Source organism: Dermochelys coriacea, chromosome 9, assembly GCF_009764565.3.
Source record: "Dermochelys coriacea isolate rDerCor1 chromosome 9, rDerCor1.pri.v4, whole genome shotgun sequence".
In the NCBI taxonomy this organism is placed as follows: domain Eukaryota; kingdom Metazoa; phylum Chordata; order Testudines; family Dermochelyidae; genus Dermochelys; species Dermochelys coriacea.
The window spans coordinates 12,918,408-12,931,006 of NC_050076.1; the positions used below are offsets into that span (position 1 = coordinate 12,918,408).

Consider the following 12,599-nt stretch of genomic DNA (forward strand, 5'->3'; position numbering starts at 1 on the left):
AAAGCCGAAGGGCTACAGCCCCAGGGCTGAAGTCCTCTGGCTTCAGCTTGAGCCCCAGAAGATGGGGGTTGGGCTTTGGACCCAGGCCCCAGCAAGTCTAAGCGAGCCGTGGCTAACCCCATTAAAACAGTGTCACGACCCTCTTTGTGGTCCTGACCTACCATTTGATAACTGCTGCATTAGAGCATCGTGCAGGGAATAAGAAACAGGAAGTAGATCAAACTTTTCAGTGACAAAGTTCTTATTTTCATGTAAGTGGGGGAGGGAGAGGTGGACCAGCAATTACAACAACAATTTTAAAATCAAGATTGGATGGTCTTCTAAAAGATCGGCTCTAGGAATTATTTTGGGGAAGTTCTATGGCATGTGTATACAGGAGGTCAGATTAGATGATCATAATTGTCCCTTCTGGCCTCAGAATCTATGAATCTGTGCATGTCAAAGTGGTCTCAGTGCCACCAGATGGGATAGAACACCATACCCAGAAGGTGTGTGGGTTACACATGCACAATAGTCTAAAAACAAAGCCCCACTGCTGTACTGACTTCAGTGTAGGTAAACCACAGTGCTCGTATGGATCTCAGTGCAGGACTGGGGCTTACATTATTTTTATTTATTTTTCCATTTTTATTGTGCATTCCTTTTCTCCTCTATGTCTGGTCTTTGACATGCTCACAGCACAGAAAGAAAAAGTTTGTCAAATGTTACTAATATATGTTCTAATGCTGAAGAGAACAACAAGCCATTCTTTCTTCTTAAAAATAAAATTATATACTGTATTTTATACAGACAGTAGTAATTTATTGAGACATCAGTAATTTTTGTGCAAACAGAACTCATAGTTTTGTAAATAGAGATTTTCATACTACTGGGTCTTGCTTTGTTTATAATTAAATTTTAAAAAAAGCTAACATAAAAAGTTATACATTCCCTTAAAAATCACAAAACCAAATTAAAAAAATTAAAAACTGGTTTTAAGCTTAAAAATATATATAGGCCCAATTCCACTAGAAGCAATATTTGAGTATCTGAAAATAGGTGTTTGTAAAGGAATAGCTGACACATCTTTATAGCACTGCAAACAATACTATAACTCAGAAAAAGACAATCTTGGATTTTAACAATATTTATAATAATGTTCTGTCAACAAACGTTTTTCTCTGTAACCAAGGATTACTTATGCTAACTGAGAGGAATCGAGTTTACCCAGGATGGCTGAGTCTATGCCAGTTTATCATCTCAGTGAGGTGCTGCTTCTCTAATAAGGGTGTAAAATTCCATGCTGATCCAGCAGCATGTCCTACTGACAGCTTAATCCTGCATAGTATGGTTTGGTATGGAATCCTGCCATAAATGTCCATTAACTGTTGCAAAAAAAAAAAAAAGTGAAAGCTACTGAAAATATTAAAAAAAAAAAAAAAAGAAAGAAAAGACATCATACACTGCAGTGCTTAGCCAAACCAAATGCAGTACCTTTACCTCTGCCTTTCTGTGGCTGTCAAAACCTGCATATAGAGTCCCGTAATAACAAAGTGGCTTCATCATTAATTTGAAGCATATAAGTAATATGTATTTCCCTCTTTGTTTACATTTTTTTAATATATGGACACATTCAGCACTAGAGAGAAAATGTTCAATACTGCATGGTTCCCAAACTCTTATAGGCATTTAGTAGCACCTACTTTAGTTAGGTTATTAACAAGTTTGTGTTCATAAAATGTAAAGGAATGGCTAAGCAACAACGGTGCTCATAATTTTCAGAAACATTAATATATGTGTTGCCCTTAATATTTTGTGCCTGGCTTTTGCCTGAAGTAGAATTTTTTTTTTTTTCAGAATGTTTGAGTTCAGTAAGTGTGACATTTTTTCCTTCATCTCATAAGCTCCCCTGCTCTCCCTCCCCCTTCCCCCCCCCACAAGGCTGCCATTTTGCAGAGCAGGAAACCTGGTTTCACAGCAAGAGCTGTGCAAGCCAGCTCTTGAGGTTTTCCTTGTAAAAAAGAATTTTAGGAAGTTAAATGAAAAAACTAAAAAACAACTTTCTAGCATTATGGCAATGTAAAAGTTTCAGGATCAAATATTCTTTACGAAATTCTAAAATTCTAATATTCTGTCACATTGCATGTGATGGAAGTAATAGCTTCTATTTAAATATAAAATCTTTGGCCTTGATCTTGCAAAGACTTATGCACATGCTTAATTTCATACCGAGAGTCAATGGAACCACTCGCTGTATGAAAAGTTAAATTTCCTAAGTCTTTGCCAGATTAAGACCTTTGTTGTTATTGAATACTATAAAATAGATGGGATTTGCAACAAGGCAGGGTATATACAATTTTAGGGATTTCACTGACTTTTGAGTATTTAATCTTGTAGCCTTACCCTGTAGCATTAAAATTAGTTTTCGGGTTGGTGTTTTCCCATTTAATTTTGTTATTCAGTTACAAAATTTTAAGCTATGGATCTTTGTTAGTAGTAAAAACCTACCATCCTTGTCCCATTCTCAAAACTGCAAAAAGATAGGACCAGCATTTCAAAGCTATACTTAATGAGTTAAATGCCAAAAACTGTGCAGTCCTATTGCCTGTCCCCCTTGGACTTCTATCCCCCACCTTGCAAGTGTACATTTGCATATTCTGCAACTCTTTTAACATATACAGCTGTTGGTTGTGCAAGGGTGATGTGCACATTTTTGCAGGTGTATGGGTTTCACCTGCTCTGAAAATGTTGACTTTTATTTCAGTGTATTGTAATAAAAGTAGAGGTACAGTTTACCAAAAAAAAATCACAACCCAGCTTTTATCTAAAAGGAAGTTGTGAGTAGACTGAGTTCTTACCCTGTCCTCAAGACCCTGAGTTAGTGTCCACAACACTCCCCACTGTGGTCGTATTGGTGGCCCAAAAACAACAACATCATAAACCCTTAGCCTAAGCTTCCTCCCTGAGCATTGCTGATCCTTGGGCGGGGTCTCTTATTAAGCATTATCTATGTACTTAGCTCTCTATGGTACAGAAAAATAAAGTTTGCCACTTAGGGTTGCCAACTTTGTAATATTTAAAAACTGGACCTCCAGCAGGAGTGCTGGAACCTCCCCTTCCCCACCCCTTCCTCTTGAGGACCCGCCCTGCATTGCCTCTTCCCCTGAAGCCTTGTCTCCCTGTTTGCTCCTCTTTCCCCCTCCCTCCATCGCTCACTGCTTTTCTGCTCCCACCCCCTCCATGCATAGGTCAGGAGAGACTCACCTGCAGAGCCAGGGTTGGGAGCTGCAGCCGCCCAATGCAAGTAGGAAGTGGCCCTGGCTGAGTAGGTGCTGGCATGGGTGCTAACTGGGTGCCTCAACGCCTCTGCTGCCCTCAGTAATCAGATTTTGGGTGTCCGGCCACTAGATTTGGGCAGACACCATCAGGTCCTCTTTTCAACTGGACTTTCCAGTCGAAAACCGGATACCTGGTCACACTACTGCCACTACCCCCAAAGAATTTACAATCTAAGGGTACGTCTTCACTAGTAACATTAAAGCCACGGCAGTGCTTTAACATGGCTGTGTAGTCTCGGCACTAGCCGTGGGAGAGAGCTCTCCCAGCGCAGTAAAAAAGACCACCCCCACGAGGGGAGTAGCGCTGGAGCACTGTCTACACTGCTACTTTACAGCGGTGAAACTTGCAGCGCTCAGAGGGTTGGGTTTTTTTTCTACACCCCTGAACAAGGAAGTAGCAGCGCTGTAAAGTGGCAGTGTAGACAAGACCTAAAATACAGAAACACTGAAAACTAAACAAACTGGAGCAACACGACTGAAGTTGGCTGAGTTACTTCCCTAGACTATCGATGTAAATTACAGTAGCATGTGGCCAGTTGTTTAGGGTCTATTTGAAATACAACTTCATTGCGTAGTCATCCTTTTAAAATCATGTTGAATAGGTGTGCCTTTTACCTAATCCGTGTTTCTTCCTCTTTGTGGCAAATCAGTTGATTGTAAACAGGTTTCCTGTTTGTTGTACTAATGGAGGCTAATTGATGGATGAATTTCCAGTTTTCTGTTTGTACATTTTTTTGTGTGTGCTCTATGGGGAATTGTAAAGAGGAAAGGGATTCCTTTCAAACTGGCTTCTGTTCAGTGCATTGCTTTCCTGTCAGGCCTCCCTGTTCTGTCTTGCTTGGCATCACCACAGCAAACAGTATGAATTGGTAATATGAAGCATAATTTTACTATGAAAGTAAAATACTTGCAGTTGTAACTAAAAATTTGGAAGTTGGTATAGCTTCTATAAACATTTCAACCTCTTGCTTCCCCTGGTTTGCTTAGACAAAAGGATCATTATCCCGTTAATGATCTTAGTTTACTAAGATTCAGCCTGGAGTTAAATGTTATATCTGAGAAATAAACAGTGTTGTTAATAACTTTTTGACATCAGCTTTAGCAGCACTAGTAGGTGCTGATGCTATACAATTCACATCTCCAGATAGGTTTATAGGAAGGCATCAGAACAACAGATATTAAACTCCAGCAGAAAATTTAAATTACATTGGTTATGAGGTCAGGACTTTTTCTTTCAGTCATGAGCCACTATGGATAAGCATGGCTAGAATGAAGAATTTGTGACACTTTAAAAGTAATGTTACCCATTACTATCCCTGTGATTCTCTGCTGTCCAGTGGTAGCATTTTCATCAAGCCCTGATAGGTCACAATAGTTTGGATTTTAAAAGTGCCATTGGTCTCTCTGGCCTTAAAATCATGCAATTCAGATTGCTGCTGCTGTTCCCTGTTTTTCCTTCTCTTCCATTTCAATTCCAATATCATTTTAGAACCCACTGCCTCGGACTTCTAGAGGTGGAAAACAAGGTCCCAATCCTGTATTTGGATCCATTCAGGAGGGCCCAATTGCATGATAAGGACCCAAGTGTTGTATTGCCTCTGAAAGCTTGATACCCAGCTTCCAAGCGGGTTAAAGCATTAATCTCTAACTCTAGTGTCTCATTTAATATTAGCTTCTAATATGTCCGAATTGAAGTGGGTGTATGAATTACATATCTATTAACATTTAATTTATAAATTACAGACATCTTTGCACTCTGAGCATATAAACAATTCAGTACATACAAATAATACAAAAATACATCAAGGTGTGCTAGTGCCATCTCAATGAAATGCAGCCTCATCTCTTTCTCACTTAGTTCTTTCCGTAGATTAAAAGATTCCATGCATATAGAGTGTTTCAGCTGTCAGGAATGCCAAAAAGGGAGTGAGAGCTATTGGCTTGTTAAATCTCCTGTAATGAAGTTTAGGAATGAGCCAAGCTGGTGCAACCTGTTGTTTGATCATTGATTTGGATTACAATGCATTAGTTAGATCTCTTGGGAAATTTAAACATGTATCAACTGCTGATAATAAGGCTTATGTATGTTATAACTGAGTTATTTTAGAGGTCAAGGGTGATTGGTTTTAAAAGGGAAATTTTGGAATACTAAATGCCCTCTGATGTATTTCCTTCCATGTTTTCAGCCCTTCATATACAGTAACTTTGGGAAGTGTATGTTATCTGTGATGTCTTTTTCTATTTTATGGCTTTTAGTCCTGCTTAGCTCAGTCTCTAGAAAATAATTAGCATTCATACACATTAGCCACTCATTTTGAGGTTTTGCCTTGAACTTTGGCCAAAATTATCATGAGTATTCCATTACAAATGGTTCTTTTACTACTAATCTGATCCCAGTCTCACTGAAAACAGCATTTTTCTGAAACAGAGATTCTTATAGGGACTTTTGTGGAGCTTCTAACCTCCACATGGACTCCATAGGGTCTTTTGTGTAACATGCTGGGTTAAAGGAATTTAAAGAATCCACAGGCTTTACATTTGCTCGGTTTGTGAAGCATGGAGACTCCTTAAAGTCCATTTCCAAAGTGGCCAGGTTAAAAAATGTTGGAACAGTTCAAGTAAACACATAGTCATGATTACCTAAAGTGTTAATTTATATGGTGCAACATAAATAGTTCTATGACAGAGGAGCCAATTTTTTTCTTTCAGAGTAGCAGCCGTGTTAGTCTGTATTCGCAAAAAGAAAAGGAGTACTTGTGGCACCTTGGAGACTAACAAATTTATTAGAGCATAAGCTTTCGTGAGCTACAGCTCACTTCATCGGATGCATTCGATGAAGTGAGCTGTAGCTCACGAAAGCTTATGCTCTAATAAATTTGTTGGTCTCTAAGGTGCCACAAGTACTCCTTTTCTTTTTGCAAATTTTTTTCTTGACAGCTTTATATTTTAACTCCTGCACCTCCATACCTGTGCAAATTCCTGTATAAAAATATTGTTAAACTGGAGATGAAGCTGAAGAGATGAAAGCATCAGAAACATAAAGTAATAAAAACCATAAGAGAACATCCATAGTTGCCATATTGTTTTGTCATCTTGGAGATTATTTTGCCATTGTGGTCCATGCTAAAGTAAGTTGTTGTCTCAGTACTTAGACATTGGTAAGGATTAAGTTGGATTGTTGTAAAATTCTAGGTAGTCATTCTGAGCAGTCAGCCTGAATGGAATTTTTTGGCACTTCTAACTTTCTAATCTGAAACTAATGCTTGTGTTTTTATCACAAAAGCAGGAGGCAAGAATAGAGTTGAAACTTTACTTGGAATTTCCTTTTTTGAAAAAAATGAGCATATACTCCTAAAGCAATTAAGATGCATCTGTTTGTGTAATATTTTAGTTTGCCCCTTAAGTGATTGATAGGAAATTAGGAATGTTGCTTTAATAGATTCAATAAAAAGACAAGTAGAAAAATATGTCTTATACTTTTTCCATCATTCTTTCAAATAAATATTGACAGAAAGTATCATAATATGGTTTGTGTTACAGGTGGTGTAATACCAAGGGCTGCACTGCTGCCACATCACAATTTTGTGAGGTTTCAGAGAGTAGTTCTGGTAAGGACACTCAATGATTTATATATTTATTTTTTAAATAGAGGTGGACTATTACTTTGATATAAATTAGTATCAGACATTATATGCATTCATCTTATTGGTTAGGTATTAATTTTTGCAGTCTGCTGAGTTTTTACCTTATGTATTATTTTATTTGATAGTTTTGAACAGTATTGTCTCCTTGAAGTATGGAGCCATTATCATCTTAATATGGATCAACTTTGTACTTTTTTTTTAAACGTTTCATACACAAGATATTGCACATGGGCTGAAGGATGTATATTTCAAGTGTTAAAACTTTGGCTAGTTTTAAAAAAAAAAAAGCACTTCAGTGGTCATATTTACTCAGACAAACTGTACCATTACTAGTCCTCTTTTCCCTGATTCTAATTTACTACAATAATGTTTTTGGTTTTGATTTTTTAAAAAAATATATGTATATAAGTGAATTGCCCCTCTGGTCTCTCTTGACCTCTTGACTTTTTATTTAACCTGCTTCTCTTATCTTTAGTCTATTGTCTGTTTCATGGCCAGAGCCATAATAGAGATGAGATTATCTCACTTTTTTAATAAAGGGAAGATTATGAACTGAAAACGGACAGCAATGTTCATGTAATATGTGAGAGCACAGTTGTGCCTGTTCTTGCAGTAGTAAGTAACTGATACTGTACTTGTATCTGTGAAATTTTTAATATATGCTGTAATTTAACAAATGTCTTGTAAATGTAGCAGACTTCTTTTCCCCACCATCCATTACAGTTTACAATAATCCTTCATTGTGAAGAATCGTACATCTATAGAGGTAGGGTTACCAGATAGCAACTGTGAAAAAAACGGGACAGAGGATGGGGGGTAATAGGCACCTATATAAGAAAAAGTCCCCAAAAACGGGACTGTTCCTTTAAAAACTGGACATCTGGTTACCCTATATAGAGGACACTCAAAGACAGAGGTTGGTTGTTTCAACAAGCCACTTCAAATGTACGCAGGAAGAGAACAGAGAGAAGGATCTCACTGACTTCAAGTCTCGATTCCAGAAGTGTCTGGTTACTCTAGCCCCAGTCCAGCAAAACACTTGAGCAATTGAAGTCAGTGGGGCTACTCCCGTGCTTTCATTGAGAATTCCAAATGGGATCACCTATTCTTTTTGGTTTAAAAAAAAAAAAGAGAGAGAGAGAGAGAGAAAGGGGGGGGTCAGAAGATCTTCAGATGTGGGAGTAGGGTTTGTTGGCACTGAGGCCCATAGCTAGGAATGGGGAAAGGGACATCCATTTGTAGATTTGTGCTGGTAAGAATAAAGAGGGAAGCAATTTTCCATGTTATCACTGGATTGTGCATAGAAGCATGCCCTTAAAATTTGGACATGATTGTATGCATGTCTGTTTTTCAACATGCAGTTATGTTTACTGGAGTATGGAATATATACACAGACGCACAAGCACGGATAATAATATACACTTCCACACTGTGATTTCTGAGTTTTGGAGGGGTGGAAAGAATGCCCTTCAGACTTATGTAAAAGAAAAGTGAAATAATGAATTAATTAACATTAATCAGCTACTCTTTTTCTTTATCCTCCAGCACCTTCAGGTGCATAGAACCTCTGCCAGCTTCCATCGTTTATTTTGGTCTTGTGCTGGTCTGTTCAGGCTTCTGTCATGTTGATGGATTTAGCTTCTTTCTTTTCTGTTCTGTATAATGTTTCTCTAGATTGCCCTCTTTTTCTCTTTCCAGGTGGTGTACATATTATTACTTGCTATGGAAGTCGTGTTGGTAGCATCCTTAAAGCGTATCCTCAATTGCCATATCTTACCATATTTGATGTTTTAAATTGGCTTGGTCTATTTAGACTTTCCGGTGTTGAAAGAAGCACTTTCGAATGGACTCTGAAGATCTACTGCAGGCATTTATTTTGGAATGAATTGGTCTTCTCAATTTCTGTTGTAAACTTCAGTAACTCTCTTCCATAAAGGAGGACAGGATGCTGGTGTTAAAAATGCATATTTTATGTCCATGCCAATCAAGCTACTTTTTCAAATCTTTTCAAGTTTATGAAAGCTGTTCGCTGTTTTTGAAATTTGTTGTTTGATATCTAGCATGGTGTCACTGTCATTGCACATCTCACTCCTGACATAGGTAAAGTGACTGACTTCTTTTAGTGTTTCTTCCTCCACCCTAAGGGTTCCTTTTGGAACACTGATAGCCATATATTTTTTCTTGCCCTTGTTGATACAGCAAAACAAGTTGGTATGTTTATCTGCCAAAAGCTTTTCTTCCATTAAGTGATATGTTAAATAAGGAGGACAGTGTCACACCAAAAACAAGGTAATCCAGTTGTGCTTTGTAATTTGTCCATAAAATTCGTCGGTTGCCTTCTGCAGTTACTTACCTCATGACATAGTCAATGACCAGTGCAAACAATAGTTGGAATATAATACACCCATGCCTTGCTCCAGTTGTCACTTCAAGCCATTGACTGATGATGTCACTATCTCCGACTACACATTCAGCATTATATAGATCTTTGGTGATTCTGATTATTTTTCCAGGTATTTCATAGAGTGCTATAATTTTTTAAAGCCTGTCTCTGTGTACTCAGTCAAGCCTTCTAGAAATCTATAAAATTTATCACAGTCATGGCAAGCACCTCTTCACTTAATTGTGTAATACATCTGAGAACAACAGCATGGTATGCACATGATCTCAAGGACTAAAACCTGGATGTTCCGTCTAAGTTGAAGATCCGTTTGTTTCTTGATATCTTCCAAGATGATGTTGCCCATGATTTTTCCAGGTACTGAGAGTAATGTGATTCTCCTTCAATTATTGCAGTTGGTTAGATCACCCTTCTCTGGCAATTTCATTATAATGCCTCTCTTCCAACTCTGTTGGGTTCTTTTTCTTCATTACATCTACCCAGAAACACAAGGAAAGTCTGGAGGACTATTCTATCTCTCTCTTTTAAAATATCTATTCAGTAATGTTATCTTCTCCCAACTGCTTTCCCATTTTTGCATTTACTGATGACTCTTCTATCTCCTGAATCAATATCAAGCTCTAGTGGTAGGTCGTCTTCATGTATTTCTAGTAGTTTGCTTGGGGTTGGTCTATTTTAAAACAACCTGAAAATGTTCTGCCCATTTTTTCCCATGTTCTGCTTCTATACTAAGAGTATTTTCATTTGCATCTTTAATAGGGCTTCCAATACTGGTAAAGTTTCCTGTTAGCTGTTTAATGATCTTATACAAGGTTGTCAGGTCAAGTCCTGAGCAAGCACTTTAGCCTCTTGACATTTTGTATCAATATATGCCCTTTTAGCTCTTCTTGTGTTCCTTTTTACCTTTACCGAACTTCTGTATGCTTCTTACCACTTGCTTGTCTCTTCACACGCATTCTCTTAGCCTGCATGAGTTTTTTGCTTTACACTTCTCTTTTTCACTGCTGCCCAAGTAGTATTGCTAATCCATTCTTCCATTTTAGATTTCATTGTTGTTGGAATAGTCTTAGCTCTTTTTAGATAGCAGTCTTTGATGTTTTCCCACAGAGTATCAGTGTCTTAGTTCTTCAGTTAACTCCATTAGAACACTGAACCTGTTCTTCAGTTCAAGCCAAAAGCACTTTTTGTGTTTGGGTCTTTTAACTGTGAACTGTTGATGTGTGGTCTTCTTTTCACCATCTTCATTCTATTGAACTTGATATTTGACTTAGTGATAAAAAGACTGTGGTCATTGCCCACATCTGCTCCCCTGTACACACATACATCTGCTAATGAGTTGCGAAACACTACTGAAATGCAGAAGTTTTCTGTCTGGTTCTTTGTAGTACTGTCTGAGGAATTCCATATCACTTTATGGATTTCATTATGAGGAAATGGTGTTCCACCTATCACTATGTTGTTCACACTGCAAATTTCTACTAACCGTTCACCATTTTGGCTCATGTCCAAATCCCTGCTTCACTTGCCCATAACTTTATGCAACCCATCATTGTTACTGCCAACATTTGCACTAAAATCGCCCATAGTCACTAGGATATCATGTTTTGGGACCTGGGTTAACGCATCCTATAACAAATCCTAAAATTTTCCACCAAATGCATCCGAAGAAGTGAGCTGTAGCTCACGAAAGCTTATGCTCAAATAAATTTGTTAGTCTCTAAGGTGCCACAAGTACTCCTTTTCTTTTTGCGAATACAGACTAACACGGCTGCTACTCTGAAACCTGTTAGTTTGAAGACTCTAGTCTGAACGTGAACTCTGATAATTCTTTCATTGCCTGATTCCACTTAGTCAGTGCCTGCTCTGCTTCCTTCACCATTAGGATGCCAGCTTCATGTCTACTACCCGTGTTCACGGCGTAGATGTCTTCTTTTTTTCTCTAATGTGTAGTTTGTTTGAACCTGTCCATCTCCACTTGCTGATTCCAAGGGCATCAAGATGGTATCTATCCATTTCTTTAATTACTTGAGCAGTTTTAGTAGTTTCATACACTGTTCTCAGATTGCAAAATCTGATTTTCATTACTGACCTGGCTTTGAGCAACAGGACTTTTCAGGACATGGGTTTCCTTATGGGTTTAAGCAATGTCCATCATATTCTTCAGTTGAAGTTGATCTCATGTTCAAGCCTCCTGCATACCAATATGGCTTCTGCAGGAAGTTTTCTGTGGCACGTTTGATTTTACGTAGTGAGATTACCAGCGCTATGTACAACCTAAGGTCCATGGCTTCTTATTCGTTATTCAGAGCTGCCCACATGTGGACACTCCCCATCCACCACCTGGGGGATGCGCTTGGTAGCTTTGGATGCCGCCAGATTAATCGGCTATCCCATAAGGAAATTCTGAAAGGCATTCACATTGTAAGTATATAAACTAATTTCAGGTAAAGACGTCAGGAAGTCATTGAGATCAAAGAAATATGGTATTGAGAATCTGTAAAAATGATTTAAGTGCTGTGAGCATTATTTATTAGGGTACAATGATCTCTAGAATTTCCCACCCCATTAACTTACTATTTTACTGACCCATGTTTTTAAAAGTGTTCATGTTTTTAGAATTGTAGAAATGTGAGAGATGCAGTTTTCCCTTTTGAAACACTGTTTCAAATGTCTGAGGGGAGTTCACCTTACACTGTTGTAGGCATTGGCTATATTTGAAAAGCTATCTCATGTAATATGGCAGCATTTGATAAGGAGAAGCCCTACAACTAAACTAGCAGAGGTAGTTACTGTAATTACCTCATCCTCCAAAAGAAACAGTGGAGGTCATTTGTGGGGCAATTAGGAGACATCTTCACTGCAGCTGCCTGTATAATAGCTAGCCTGTGGATACAAGATGCAGCATATTTCCATCACTGCTGCTGCTTAGGTTTTACAAACTGCAAATATTTTCTCTTCACAGTAAATTTTCTAAAGGGGGAACAGTGCTAATATTTCTAATTGCACCTTAGCAATGCAAATACTTTTCTCTGAACATGTAATTTAGCTATTTTACCATTAGCTTGGAGAAAATGTTTAATTCAAAATGTTTTCTTTGTAAATGGCTCACAGACCATCTTTATATGTCTTTATATATATATAAAAATACATTTCAATTTTATATATCACGTTAAATATTTCTGGATACTGAAACTATATCTCAGCACACCCTATCCTTATCATGCTGGTGAATGATCA

The 12,599-nt window shown here is 37.9% G+C and overlaps 1 protein-coding gene across 13 annotated transcripts in view; it reads left to right on the forward strand.

Moving 5' to 3' along the window:
- Nucleotides 1–12,599, forward strand: part of TBL1XR1 (TBL1X receptor 1) — a 178,271-nt gene that overhangs the window by 110,214 nt on the left and 55,458 nt on the right. For 7 of the 13 annotated variants that reach the window (XM_038415488.2, XM_043491679.1, XM_038415484.2 and 4 more), the window contains one exon: nt 6,858–6,925. The exons of 5 other annotated variants lie outside the window; for them this stretch is intronic. The gene's annotated coding sequence lies outside the window, so the exon portion shown is untranslated. Of the gene's footprint in view, nt 1–6,857; nt 6,926–7,705; nt 7,728–12,599 lie in introns of those variants that run through there. One more of the 13 variants, XM_043491682.1, reaches the window with a different exon arrangement.